This window comes from Triticum urartu, chromosome 2, assembly GCF_003073215.2.
Source record: "Triticum urartu cultivar G1812 chromosome 2, Tu2.1, whole genome shotgun sequence".
In the NCBI taxonomy this organism is placed as follows: Eukaryota; Viridiplantae; Streptophyta; class Magnoliopsida; order Poales; family Poaceae; genus Triticum; species Triticum urartu.
Genome location: NC_053023.1, coordinates 361,476,026 through 361,491,461, shown reverse-complemented (window position 1 = coordinate 361,491,461; position 15,436 = coordinate 361,476,026). Strand labels below are relative to the sequence as shown.

The window sequence follows — 15,436 nt, the reverse complement described above, 5'->3', positions numbered from 1 at the left end:
TAAGGGAGAAAAGGCATAAGTATGGTACCATAATATGTAATAACAACCCATAATGCAATAAATATCAATATAAAAGCATGATGCAAAATGGACGTATCAACTCCCCCAAGCTTAGACCTCGCTTGTCCTCAGGTGAAAGCCGAAATCGAAAAATATGTCCACATGTTTAGAGATAGAAGTGTCGATAAAATAAAATACGGACATGAGGGCATGATGATCATCTTTAGGACAACAACATATAGTGTCATATAATTTCTCATGCTAAAGTAACAATTCATTCACAAGGTAAAGTATGAATCAGAAACTGCATTCAAAACTAACAAACTATGATCTCAGTCATCGAAGCAATTGCAATTTATCATAACATCGGAAAGAGTCAATATAAGAGCTTTTCAGCAAGTCCACGTATTCAACTATCATTTAGTCTTTCACAATTGCTAACACTCACGCGATACTTATGGGTACAAAGTTTCAATCGGACACAGAGAAAGATAGGGGCTTATAGTTTTGACTCCCAACCTTTTACCTCAAGGGTAATGTCAACAATAATACTTTATGATAACCTACATCTGAGTGGATATAAATATCTGGATCTCTCCATCACATAGTGCTTGCCAAAAGAAAAATTGTAAAAAGGGAAGGTGAAGATCACCATGACTCCTGTCTAAGGTAGAAGATAAAAGTAAAATATAGGCCCTTCGCAGAGGGAAGTAGAGCTTGTCATGCGCTTTTATGGTTGGACGCACAAAATCTTAATGCAAAAGAATGTCACTTTATATTGCCGCTTGTGATAAAGAACTTTATTATGCAGTCCGTAGCTTTTATTTCTTCTGTATCACAAGTTCGTATAAAGCTTATTTTCTTCACACTAATAGATCATACATATTTATAGAGCAATTTTTATTGCTTGCACCGATGACAACTTACTTGAAGGATCTTGCTCAATCCATAGGTACGTATGGTGGACTCTCATGGCAATACGGGTTTAAGGGATGTTTGGAAGCATAAGTAGTATCTCTACTTGGTGCAAAGAATTTGGCTAGCATGAGAGGGAAAGGCAATCTCAACATGTTGGAGGATCCATGACAATATAACTTCTATTCGGATATAAGAAAACATAACCCATTATGTTGTCTTCCTTGTCCAACATCAACCTTTTAGCATGTCATATTTTAATGAGTGCTCACAATTACAAAAGATGTCCAAGATAGTATATTTATATGTGAAGCCTCTCTTTCTTTATTACTTCCTATTAATTGCAACAATGACCAAAACTATGTTTGTCAACTCTCAACAACTTTTATTCATCATACTCTTTATATGTGAAGTCATTACTCTCCATAAGATCACTATATGATCTTTTTGTTTCTTTGTATTCTCTTTTCTTTTATTCCCTCAAGATCATAGCAAGAAAGCAAAGCCCTCAACTCAAAACTAGTCTTTATTACATATATATATATATATTATATATATAGACACATAAACACTATTCTGATCACGGGATCAGAATTTATTCTGATCACAACCTAAACTGCCTGAGTAACACGCCTGAACTTCCCTCTGTACGAACCCGACCTTCGTGCTATCTTCGCAACTGTGGCTTTCCCCGTGAATTATTCTGTTTAGTCGTGTTCTATATGATGTTAGTGTAATCTAGAAACATTTTTAGCAACTAAATACCAGTTTAAAATAGGAATCTCGCTCGTTGGCGGATTTTGCTCCTAGGTCGTGATGAAATTGCGTTTTTTGCAATTTTACTGCCTGAGTTGTTTGACCTGAACTTCTCCGAGTGCTAGGTTGAACTTCCGCCAACTTTGTCCAAATGGGGCTTGCTATATACCGTTGGAAAGCTATGGACATGAGTATCATGACCCAAGTTAAATTTTTGGCAAAATGTACATGGTTTAAGAGCAGTTTTGAAAACCGTTTTTTCCTCATATAAAAAACGTGAATCGTATTTTCGATCGCATTTCTAAACTATTTATCGGAATGAGGCAAATAATATGGCGTCGGAAAGCTGCTGCAAAACCGCTCCTTCCACATGTTGAAAATTTTCTCTAATTCCCTATGGATAAAGAGTAATTTGGAAAATCGTAGAATTTCACAAACGGAACACCCGAGTTCGTATTTTTGATGCCCTTTCTAAACGGCGAATCCAGTTGAGGCAAATAATATGGCTTTGGAAAGCTTATGAAAATGCGCTACTTTTTTATGTTAAAAGTTTTTTTCTAATTTTGAACGGTTTAAAAGTAATTTAGAAAATGATACAAGTTCTACCGAGTTAGTATTTTCAAGCTAATTTTTTAACCATACGTCCGAATGCAGCAAATGATATGGCGTTGGAAAGCTTGAACAAATGCGAAACTCTTCTGTATATATTGTTTCTTGCAATTCCTTACAGTTTTAAGTCAATTTTAAAAATGGCTAAAAACGTATTTTCCCCGTAATTTCTACAAACTTTATCGGAATGAGGCAAATAATATACCGCTGAAAAGCTACAGAAGATGCAAAACTTTTCCATGTTGAGGATTTTCTCTGATTCTTAGCCGTTTTCATGTAATTTCAAAAATGGCAAGATCATTCGTTCTACCTTTATCGCGAAAGACATTATTCGAAAATGCACCGCGTGAAGAACCTGAACTTCTCGGCGCGTGTACCTGAACTTCACTCTGCTTTTCACGTGCTTTGTTTGCTTGTAGATCTCCATCCACTACTCGTAGCTCTCCATCCACTCACCGGAATTGAGCAAGTGATATACTGTTGGAAAACTGCTGTAAACACGCAACTTTCCCGTGTTGATCGTTTTTTCATACTCGTGACTCTTTTAAAAAGATTTCATCTGAAATTCATTCACTATAGTAGTTGAACTTCCTGCTGTTTTCACGTTGAACTTCGGTGATGTATTTTCGTTTGTAATTTCCTCATTCATTCGTCAGTGTTACACAAAAGATATTCCTTTTGTACAAACCTTTCTCACAAATATTTTTTTAACTTTCTCCGACCGAGGATTTGAACTTATAACAACAAAATATTTGGACCTTGCCTTTTTATTCATTTTTCTCATATTAAACACACCATGTAGTACAAGAACTTTTTCCATTTTTATAATTTGAATTTTTTATTTTCTTTTTGAAATCAAATTGCTCCCAAATAATAACTAAACTTCTTTGTGCATTGAGAGAATTATTTTAAAAGGCAAAAAACAATTTCTTTTTTGTGTTTACGAACATGGAAATACAAGGTGAACCTCTCTCACAAGAATTTTTGAACTTCCCCGGACAAAGCACTTGAACCTCTTTCAACAAACCTTTTAAGATTTTATTTTCCTATACTTTTATTTTCACCTGAAATGCATTCATTGCAGTACTTGAACTTCTCATTGTTTTCACTATGAACTTCGGACGCAATTGAAGGTGGGACGTCATTTTTTGCCATTTTAAAACATGTAATTGGAGTTCGGGCATCCCGGAATATAAATTCTGAACCGTGCACGGAGGTGTACGGGAACTTCTTGCAACAAATCTGATTTTTTTATATACCTCAAACTTCTCTGTTATTTTAATTTGAACTTCTTAGTCATATTCTTAGAAAGAAAATATGTTTTTAAATAAGCATTAAACATTTTTTGTAAATTGCACTTCATACTTTTTTTCTTAGAAACATTAATAATTTGAGTTTCCCGTATACATCGAAGTACTCTATTTTAATTAGAACTTCATTATTTTTATTCTTTATTAACAAGGAAAATATGAGTTGTTTATAAATATTGAACTTCTTTATTTTGTAATTTGGACTTCTTAGTTTATTTCTTTTATCATCAAAATATCCTAGTTTTGTCATAAATATTGGACTCCCTCCACATTCTTTTTAAATTTTGATTTATTTGTAAAAGCATAGACAGAAACGGGAGAGAGAATTATGTGTGCCTAAAGTGGGTAGCAATTTCCAACTTTCCCTCGTCGAGCACTTGAACTTTTAGCAAGAAATTTTATTCATTTTATGAGTTGGTTTTAAAAATTCCAAAATCGCATTTGTCTTTTTTTCGAACATGTCAATCTTAGGTTTTAATAAACTCCAAACTTCCATGTTATTTTAATTCGAACCTCACATTGGTTTTATTTTCTATTAGAGGTTAGAATTCGAGTTTTTAATAAACATTGAACCGCTCATTGCTTTAATTTGAACTTCTATGTTTTTTTACAAACGGGGAAATCCATTTCCTAATTAAATTTTCGAAACTATTTTTTGTTACTTTAATTTGAACTTTCTCGGGCCGAGCACTTGAACTTCTAGCAACAGTTTTTTGGACTTCACCTTTTTATTCCTGTTTTTCCATACGAAATACACACCATACAGTACATGAACTTCCGTCTGTTGTCAATTTAAACTTCTCTCTATTTCACTTTAGTAACGAAAAAAAATCTGAGTTTTTATAGACATCGAACCGCTCTAACTTTTTTATTTGAACTTTTTTGTGTGTTTTTTGGAAATGTGAAAATTGGAGTTTTGTTAGAAACATTGAACTTCTTCGTTATTTCGAATAGAACTTTTTGGTCTTATTCTTTAGTAACCGGGAAAAACTGAGTTTTTAAATAAATATCAAATTGCTCTGCTTTTAAAATTGAACTTCTTGGTTTTATTCTTAAACAACTTTTTTATGTAGACACTTGTTACAAATTCGTTTCCTTTTGAGAGCATAAAATGCCGAAAACAACATTGGTTTTCCTCTTTTACATGTAATTGAAGGTTAGACGTCTCACAATTTAATTTTTCAACTGTGCATGAGGAGCACGTGAACTTCTCGCTACAAACCTTTTAGGCTTTTAGTTTTGTATTCTTTTTATTCTCAACTGAAAACACATTTTATATAAATAGTTGAATTGCTCGTTGTTTTCATATTGAACTTCGGTCAAATTTTTTTGTTCGTAATTTCCCCACCCGTTCGTCGGAGTTGCACGACGTTTTGTGTGTGTTTTTGCACAAGTAAATAGACGGCGAACCTCCTTTACAAGAATATTTGAACTTCCTGGGGCGACCACGTGAACTTCTAAAGTCTTTTTATACCTTGTCTTTTTTTTTCTTATTTGAAACACACTCCATGTAGTAGTTGAACCACTGGTTTCAAATTTTCAGTGGATCCTTACCATATTCGGCGCCCTGAGGTTCAAGGTGGTGGCAAAGTGTAGCTGAGATGGGAGCCATAGCCGGTGGCGCACGGGCCGGCGGCCGGGTATGATAATACCGCTTGGAAAAGCTTATGTATAGAAAATTGTGTTATTTGAATTTTGAAGTACTCTGTTATTAAATTGAACTTCTTGGTTTATTCTTTAGTAACAGGAGAAATGAGAGTTTTGTAAAAACATCAAACCACTCTACTATTTATAAACTGAACTTCTTGGGTTTATTGTTTTAGTAATGAGGAAAATCTTGGTTTTATTCTTTTCATAACGAGAAAAATCCAAGGTTTTAATATACTTCAAACTATTCTATTATTTAGAATTGAACTTCCTAGTTATTTTTCTAGGAGTATTTTAATGAACATCCAACTGTTGTGGTATTTAAACCTGAATGTTTTATTTTATTTTTTAGAAACGAATAATATTTTTTCTTTTTTTAATAAACTTCAGACCTCTCTATTTTTAAAATTTGAGCTTCATTGAATTTTTGTATGTTTGCCTCTTTGTTTTTGGATACCCAATGTGTGTGTTTTGCGGTAAGTGAACATATTGAACTATCTGTGGTAGAGAATATGAACTTCACATAAACCTTTTTTTGTCTTCAAGAAATGCTCGCTTGTTTTTTTACTTTTAATATTGAACTTCTATGCTCTATTTTTTTGTAATAGTTTCATGAAGGAAAAGGAAAGCAGCAACATAATGTGTGTCAGAGAGCAACTAGTTGGGGAAACCGCCCAATACATGATGCATTTTTACCGTAAAGAACAGAGATCAATTTTTTTATCATGTCTTTCCATTTTGAACCTAACTAAAAAAGTTTCTATTCAATGTATGTTTTAGTGTTTTCCGTATTGGGTGAACTTGCCGCTTTCTCAAAATTGAACTTCCTAATTTTTTACTCCATGAACACAAAAAACTGACACTATAAAACCAATATGGAAAACAAACATGACAAAAAAGAGTTCTAAAATTTAGAGTAATACGCGTGTGCGCGCGTGCACACACACACACCCACAACACATCCACAAATTTTTTTGGCTTTCATGAAATGAAAACAGTTTCAGTCTCAAAAGCATAGGCATCAAACTTCCATGAATTACAAAACGAACTTTTTTGCGTCAACTTAGGTAAAATTCCCTCGTGAGCAAAAATACATGAACCTCTCCTAGCTTGTTGGGACCAACGCTCGATTTCTACAAGGAATACTGGTGGAGGGCAGAGGGGCTGAGAAGCTTGTCATCGTCAGCGTTCTGTACGGGGAGGTGGGGAAAGATGACCTGCTGCTGCTCTGCTGGTGGCCAACGACCCAGCAGCTTGGCAGCCTCCTGGCCGGAGGGGCGCGTGCAAGATCCATCACCCAGCTGCATCTATCTTCTCTGCCGGATGTGGCCACCCGGCTGTAGGTCGTGCCCTCCTCTCGCTGCAGGCCGAGCCCTCCTCTAGTTGCAGGTTCATCACTGGTATAGGAAGTACAGACGTACAACAATCAAGTAACTCAGAAAGAAGCGAGCAACCACAATTTTGTACATACAACAAAGTAAGAAGCATGTTTGGGTGCTAGCTAAAATGCCATTGCACGACACACACATCAGTAGAAAGCACACACATACGTCTATCACAAATGTTCAGTTAAGAAACAGAGAATGCAGCAGTAGGCAAAACTGAACTACATAGGCAGGGGCTTCACCGCGGCAGCTGCGTGCCTGCATACAGGAAACCCCGTCCGTGAGTTGTTTCCACACTGATCCGTCGGTGCAAGTGTCACAGTGGACGCTCTCGTGGCTGAAGCAGGCGCAGGAGGCTCACCATCTGCCCAACACGCACCGTCGGACTGCGTAGGCTCACCCGTTGAACTTCGCACGTTGTGCGGAGCTCCATCTCTCTTCAGCCGAGCGGCACCAAGGGACGACGAGTAGGACCACGCCTCAGGCCAGCTCCGGTGCTCGCCAGCGCAAAGGGTGACGCCACAGGCCAAAGATGAACTACTTGCACGTGCCCGCCGAATTGCAGCCCACCACGGCTTGTGTGTTCCAATGAGCAACCCCGTTCATGGAGTGAGGAGAAGCCTCCAGAACTACATCCCAGATCTTGAAGATACAAGCACGATTGGGGAGGAGTACAGAGGGGGTGGCGGATCTCATCATTTACCTCACCGGAGGGAGCGGTAGGGGATGGGGTGGACGGTTTTAGCGCTGTGGGGGAGGAAGCTTCCTCCACCTCCGGCGGCGCGTGGTGGCACAACGTGACGGCGACGCGTATTGACGGCAGGGAAAGCTGGGGGCGGCGGCGGGATGTTGGGGCCGCGGTGTCTCCGGTTGAGGCATGGCGGGGCTTCCGCGGTGTCTCCGGTTGGGGGCTAGGTGGCGGCGGCGCCGATGCCACCCGTTGGGGAAGGGGCGGCGGGCGGGAGGTGCGGGAGCTGGTGGGATCAGGATCGGGGGGAGGTGGGGTGGGCTTATTCCCCTTCTTTTTCTGTGGTCGCGCGCACACACACAGAATATTATTCTGTTACGGGAACATCCGCATCGAGCTTACATAGGGCGCTGTGATCCAAATAATTATTCTAATTCTGGGATTAGAATAGTGTTGTCCTATATATATACACATACATACATACATCTGGGCTATTCTGTTACGTGTAACAAAATATTCTTCTATTACCCTACTTGAACTGATGAATTCAAGCGGTTGAATTGATGAAATTCGAGCAGTTGAACTAATGCTTGCTCTCGTTGTCAAAAATCGTCTTCTTTAGTTCAAATTTTTTTGTAACTTTTTTTGTCGAAACAGGGCGTGTAATATATCGTTGGAAAGCTCTTGACATCCACATTACAATCTTATAATTTGTTTTTACCAAAAAATTATGATTTAAGAGCAGTTTTGAAAAAACCATTTTTTCCAAAACCGAAAACGCGAATCGTATTTTGGACTTAATTTTCAAACGGTTTGTCAAAATTGAGAAAATGAGATGGCGTTGGAAAGCTTATGAAAATCCGCATCTTTCATATATCTACTATTGTTTCAAATTCTATACGATTTAAAAGTAATTTAAAAAACGGTGAAATTCTGGGCGAAATGTTTTTCACTGTTTTTTGCAAACGGTTTATCGGATTGACGCAAATGATACGGCGTTGGAAAGCTATGGAAAATGCGCAACTTTTGCGTATAGAAAGTTTTTTCTAATTCCTAACGGTTTAAATACGAATTCAAATACAGTTAAAATTGGTTTTGAATGCGGTTTTTTTTAAAAGTTTGTCGAAATGGGGCAAATAATATACCATTGGATAGCTATCGAAAATGCGAAACTTAGTCATGTTGGACGTTTTCTTTACCTCGCAAACGTTTAAGAGTAATCTTGAATACAGTATGACGGATCCTGCTGTTTTCTCGTTTGAAAAACAGAGTAGTCGTACTGATATATGTGTATATTTGTTCTGAGCTATTTTTTGTAGGGTAATTTTAAATTGTTTCGAAAAAAGTACTTGTACTGATGCTTGCATGGGTTTGTACTAAGCATATTTTCACTAACTAGACTTTGCTCTGTTTTTAGGGTAATATTTTTCTCGTAAATTTTTAACGGTTTACTGTATCCTAGCCCTGAACTTGCATGGTTTTTATTGTTGAACTGAATGTTATTGTATCGCCGGCCTTGTACTTGCATGGTTTATATCATCAAACTGAATGATATTTTTTTTCAAAAACAAAATGTTTTTTTATTCTTTTTTTGAACTAAACATTTTTTTACAATAATGTTGTGGACTTCTCTTATTTTATGACTTGTACTTTTACCATTTGAATTGCATGGGGTTTCCTTTTGCTTGAACTTTTACAATTTGAATTTCTGTTATTTCTTTTATTTTGAAGGGACCACCGTTTTTTACTTGTACTGATCAATATTTTTAATTAAACCAATTTTCCTTTGTAGAACGGACGACCGTTTTTGTTTGTATGGATCAGTTGTAGAATTTGAACGTCAATGTCACAGAATTAATTTGTGAGCTTCTCACGTTTCCTTTTAAAGTTGTTTTTTCCCTCAAACTTTATTGGTGCCAAATTTTCTTTTCCATGCCTCTCGAACTGATGCGATTTTTTTCAACAAGTACGTACCAAATTTCTCTGTACTGTTATGTTTTTAACACACACACATATTGAATTGTTCCCACATTTCATTATGAATTTATTATATATAAAAGTTGAACTGTATGACACTTTTTAAATTAATCTAACAAGTATTTTCGCTCGCTAAACTTCCAAATGTTTTTCCGTTGTAAACTCAAGTGTGAACAGTTGTAAATACTTCTAAATCGAACTGAAATAAAATATAGGAACACTCGAGTCTGAACAGTTGCAAATAGTTCTAAATTGAACTGAAATAAAATATAGGAACTGAGCTGAGTGTATTTTCAGATTTCTGCTAGCATGCATCATGACATTTTAGATATGTTTTTACAATAGAACATATACTAACTTTTATGTTAAGTAACCTCAAACGAAACAAAAGTGGAGCTTCATTTACAAGAATAGAACATAACATATGCTAGTTTCGATCCATACAAGGTTTTCTCAAATGCTTATTAAGGCATAACACACAACTCCTATTGTGCTATAGGAAGAACACTTAAACAGGGGAAATTGGACATAGAATCGTTAAGTAGGTGTACTAAAAAGCACACAAAACATGTACTGAAAAAGAACAAAACATTCTTAGCGTTGCATCGGCCTCCTATGGCAGAGGTGAACGTTCTGATAGTTGCGTCGTCGCACGGCCTCGTGTGGCGGAGGTGAACGGCTTGTGGTGGTAAGGGTGAACGGCTTGAGCGCCGCATGTCCAAAAAAATTGGTTTTATTTGACAACACGAAAACATAAAAAGGATGATTTCAGTTTCATAAATTAACTCAAGAGGCAGTACCTCTAGCAATGGAAGATTAGTGAGCCAAATGCCCTCCGTGGCTACAAAAAACTGATTATTTTGTTTTTCTTAGTGGTGCCACTACCTTTAGATTAGAAGGACATGCATAATACTCATCCGCTGAACTGCACATATTTTTTACATCATTTTCGCGGCCTGATAATACATCCATCTCATTTATTCAGTTTATCGGTTAACAAAAAGTATCAGCTATCAGTCCACAAAGAGCATCAACTACCAGTTCACAAAAATATGAAACATCACAGGAACATAAAAAGAATGTTTATTAGTTCACAAACCTATCAGCAATAGTAGTCACGCGGCTCCAGTGCAGCCGCCAATATTGGTTTTTCTTCTTAAAATACACACTGAACTGCTGTAACAAAAAGAAACTTTAAACCACAAGATTTAGCAAGATGAACCACTAGTCTACTAACCAGAGAACTGAATGAATTTTCAAAATTGAACTTTTTTCTAATGCTCTGCAGGCCAAAAAATGGGGGATTAAAGTTTGTAGCAGTAGTGCTCATGCCTATATAGGGCTCTCCCAGGACAAGACCTTGTGTATAAAAAAGCTAGTGGTTTAAATTCAAAATGTGGACAATGCCACCACACATTTTATTAGTATATATTCAAAATGTGAACTAAATGATTTTTTAATAAAATGAAAATGTTTTGTATTTTCTTTTGAACTCAACATTGTTGTGCGACGATATGTTGGACTTCTCTCATTTTACCACTTGAACTTTTATCATTTTGAATTTCTCTCATCGTGTTATTTTTCTGTCTGAAAAACAAAGTACTCGTACTGATATATGTGTTTTTTTGTACTGATGTATTTTCATAGATTGGACTTTACTCTACTTTTTTTTATGATTATCCTCATAACTTTTCAATGGTTTATGTTATCATCGTCCTTGAACTTATATGGTTTATATCGTTGAACTGAATGATATTTTTTCCAAAAAGAAAATGTTTTGTGTGTTTATTTTTTTATCTTTTTTTGCAACAGTGTTTTGTACTTCTCTCGTTTTGGGACTCGAACATTCAGAATTGCATACAACAAACTTCTACAAGTTTTCTTTTAATTCCCATTTTTTTCCTTTGTGCATTCACCGGGTTGTAACAATGAGCTTGTTTCTGTTTTGAACAAACAGATTCTGTGTAGTGAACTCAACCTGTTTGTGGCTATTTTTTCTCAGTGGAAATTTTGTGACCTGAGACCACTTCCTCTCAGCCTTATACCCTTTTGAACTGATGCCTTCAATTTTTTGACACAATCTTTTTTCTACATAAACAAAATTAACTGAAGGGAAGCTCCTTCACCTGGAAGATGTACTGAAAATGCACGCTAAAGTGACCTGAAGAAACACCAAATGTTGAACTGAAATACACAAGAGAAGGAGCATTTACATCCAGGGTAACTCTATGTTACACAACAATAACTGAGCATATATGTCTATAAGTTGAAGGGTAACGGACCTCAAGATGATATTTCCTCTCAGCCTTATACATCTTCCTTCCAACATTCATCTATTTTTGAGTTGCTGCCTTCGACTTTTTTTACGCATCCTGCCAACAGAAAATGGACCGAAATTTCAAAGATGAACTGAAAAAGATGAACATAATTTGAGTAGAGATGGATGATGGCAAATGATGAGCAGCACGTTTGCTTCTCTTCTTGGCCTAAACTGTACAGACACAAAGGATCTGCCCCGGCATAGCTAATTGAGATCTCTAGCTAATTAACCCAGCCACAGGCCACATCCCATCACACAACACTTTGCATACACACATTTATCTATTCCCAGAAATTCTTCTACTGAAGTTAAGAGGAACAAGTTTGGGATTATCAGTAGTACACCCACCATACCAAGTTCTGAACTGAACCTCTTGGCGTTCAAAAGTTCAGAAACTGAACCTCTTTTGTAGTTCTCAACGTGCGTTGGATTGTCGGGGCGGCATTGAACCGACACTCGTGGCGGACGTGAACGGCCTGGGGTGTCGGAGTTGAATGGCCTACACGCTGAAGTGGCGGGGCACGTAGCTGGCAGGAGGCTCAGGCAGCAGCGGGGCGCGGGTTGGCCGGGCGGCGGCGGGGCGCGGGCGGTGCGCGAGATGGCAGGCGGCGGCGGGGCGCGGCATAAATAAGTGCACAAGAGATATTTGTTTAGCAAGACATTTTCACGGAACAGGCAAACCAAACTTTTTCAATGAACTTTTTTAGGTTTATGTGTTCAAACTTGCAAACTTTCCGAACTAGTACTTAGCTCGCTTGTCATTTTTCACTTCACTATGGGATCAGAAGTGCACAACATATACAAACATTAACACAAGGATCAATTGGGGCAAACAAGAGAACACAAAACTGAACATCAAGGAGATAAACAGCAACAGTCTTTGAACTGTATTAAAATTCTAATTGAACTAGATTAAATTTAGAAACTGAACCAAGTGTGTCACGAGTTAGTCAATGTGGAAGATCATTCCACTTGCTATCTATCTATCTCTCTCACATCACCCTGATGCAGCAACAAACAGCAGCAGCACACAAACACGCACGCACAACAAGTAGCTAGCAAGCAGCAGGGGCTTCAGGCAACAGGAGACATCAGCCAACAGCAGACAGTACTACCATTTACTGAACACTCCTTTTCTTTGATCTTTTTATTCCTTGAACTTCCACCGGTGAACCCGTGAACTTATCTGCTTTTATAATTTTAAATTTTTCAGAATAGTCATACCATGTGTATACAGCAAGAGTACCATAATTGAGAAAAAAGAGGATTTTGCATACACACCGATGGTGCTAATGCCAAATATAATCTAGCCATCCTTAGCATCCAGTAAGGATGCAAAAAATGCAATTCATGTTGTTAATAGATCATACAGCCTCAGAATTCCGTACTTAATTATTTCACAACATGTCACGTATTCAGTGCATCCAAGGTAGAACGAAAAATCTAAAATCCTACTGCAGCAATATAGCGAACATATGGCGGGCATGCATTTTATGTGCTACCCACCGCCCAAGGTTAATTCCCCTAGAAGAACGAGAGAAAACTAAATCCCTAATTAACATGTCAGATCAATAGATATGTTCTCACCTTGCTGTACAAGATCAAAGCAATAAATAGGACTATTACAAAGAACTGGTTAAAGTGCGTCAACTTGCCTTAGGCACAGAGGCATCCCTGAACTTGGCCGTCGACGACAATGTACCTGAACTCGGCGTAGACTGGTAGTTGAACTTGCTAACATCCACACTAGCACCAGCAGCAGAAGCCGCGGTGTCGGTTTGGTGCTTAACATGTAAGATGATCTGAAAAAACACACAAAGGTGAACTAATTTTCTCTCTCTCGAATTTAGCTTGATCTGCTGCAACAAACCAAAAGAAACTATAGTCAGTAGGAATCAAAAAAAATGAACTACAAAATTTATCTAATCAAAACTGGACGAATTAGCAAAATTGAACTATTTTTTGCATAACATAGCTGGGTGAGGAAGAAAAGCAACAAAGCGAATTTCATGGGGAATTAACCTGTATTCGATTTTTGCGTACGGAAAAGAACGTCCGAACGTTTGAGACAGTAGTGTGTGAACTTCTCGATCGAGCATTTTCTTCCTAATGTTTTTGTGACCGAAAATATAGAAGAGTGTAAAATAGGGATGTCTACTTTCCTGAACCAAGAACTTCAACTTCACGTATGCTCATATATACTGTTCTTCTGAATTCCCTATCAAATGATTGGTTTCAGTAGCCTAAAAAACTGGCTCAACCTCATATGTACAAAACTGAATTTGATTCGACCTTTACACATATGAAGTTTGAACTTCACTCAAAAGCTAAATAGTTCAACCACACACATACAAGCAGAAAACATGGCAAAGTTGGTCCTGTTTAGACATATATCAAGAAAATATTTAGAGACCCCCGTTCAATTTTTTTGTCTATGAACTGCCAAGCGAGCAGCGAAAATAAATGAAGATGATGAGATGAAGAAACAGGACCTTCAGGTGTTGGCGAAGAAGAACGACCGATGAGTCAGTAGCAAACTGAGGAAGAAGGCCACACGGGAGGAAGCAGGGGGGCCGCGCCGGCGATGAGTCGGCGGCGTGGAGGGCAACTTCGAGCGGCGGTCAGCAGGGGATTGGGCGACGCACAGGCGCATCACCGCCATGACCACCACCTTGCGTCGCCGTTGTGCCTGTCCTCTGCATCCCTAGCGCGTGTGTCGCCGGTCTGTCCTCCGCCTCGTACCTCACAACAGCATGCGTAGGAACGGGAAGTGGGCTGGCGGCACGCGACGGCGGGGCGAGGGGTGGCGGCGTGCAGCGGCGGGGCATGGGGTGGCGGCGGACGGCGGTGGTGGCTCGCTGTAGGAGGAGATGGGATCGGGAAGTGGGTTGGATTCGCGAAGCTGCGTCGCGCGTGCGCCTATAGGGGTCGGAGGGAGAGAGGCGGCCGGAGCAGAATGGAGACGCTGCCGGCGATGGGGAGAGGGCCAGGCGGCAGCGCACTCGAGGAGAAGGCCGAGCGGTGGCTCGGTTGTGGGGAGGCCGGCCGGAGGCGCGCTGGGAGGAGGCCGGCCGGCGGCGCGCTGGGAGGAGGCCGGGCAGCGGCGCAGTGGGTAGGAGGTCGGGCGGCGGCGGGCACGGAGAGTAGGTGGCAAGAAGGATCTGCGGGGAGGATCAGGGTTGTTTTCTTCTTTTGGGGCCGGCCCCGCCTTATAGGGCCGAGGGTAACAAAATAATATTCTATTAGTAGTAATAGAATATATATATATATATATATATATATATATATATATAGGGTGGGTCTATTCTAATAACACCTCTTAAGACTTTATTCTAATAACACTTCTACCTTATTCTGATAACACATCACCCCCGTCCCGTGCCCCGAACCCCATCTTTTTGGCTTCTTCCCTCCCGAACCCCCGCTCCCCCACCTTCTTCCCCGCCGGGGCACCGCGCCACCAGAAGCCCCGCCCCCACCTTCTTCTCCGTCGGGGCACCGCACCACCAGAACCCCCGCTCCCCCACTTTTTCCCTGTCGGGGCCCCTATGCCGCTAGAAACCCCGCTCCCCACATTCTTCCCGGCACCGACGCCGCCAGAACCCCCACGCCCCGGCCACCAACACTTCCTTCCCACCAGTGTCGCCGAGCACCGCATCCGACCGTGGGCTCACGACGAGAACCCACCGAATCCGGACTCCCTGATGGTTGTGGACTGCAACAACCACCGGATCCGCCCCCACCCATCCCCCGTACTGCCTCGATCTGGTCCCGACGAGGATCTCCCCCCTCTCGTTCTTCTCCGGTAAGGCGTCGGGCTGGGTCCTCG

The 15,436-nt window shown here is 39.7% G+C and overlaps 3 long non-coding RNA genes across 3 annotated transcripts; all 3 read right to left on the bottom strand.

Moving 5' to 3' along the window:
* Nucleotides 1-6,191: 6,191 nt before the first annotated feature.
* On the bottom strand, nucleotides 6,192-7,632 carry LOC125537308. Its single transcript, XR_007295778.1, has 2 exons — nucleotides 7,326-7,632; nucleotides 6,192-6,634 (listed from the first exon to the last, which is right to left on the bottom strand). It is a non-coding gene; the product is annotated as an uncharacterized LOC125537308 (long non-coding RNA).
* A 1,823-nt stretch (nucleotides 7,633-9,455) lies between these two features.
* LOC125537307 lies at nucleotides 9,456-11,655 on the bottom strand. Its single transcript, XR_007295777.1, has 3 exons — nucleotides 11,570-11,655; nucleotides 11,414-11,471; nucleotides 9,456-10,460 (listed from the first exon to the last, which is right to left on the bottom strand). It is a non-coding gene; the product is annotated as an uncharacterized LOC125537307 (long non-coding RNA).
* Nucleotides 11,656-12,445: 790 nt separating this feature from the next.
* Nucleotides 12,446-14,823, bottom strand: LOC125537306. The gene is made up of 2 exons (XR_007295776.1): nucleotides 14,100-14,823; nucleotides 12,446-13,463 (listed from the first exon to the last, which is right to left on the bottom strand). It is a non-coding gene; the product is annotated as an uncharacterized LOC125537306 (long non-coding RNA).
* Between the last annotated feature and the right edge of the window lie 613 nt (nucleotides 14,824-15,436).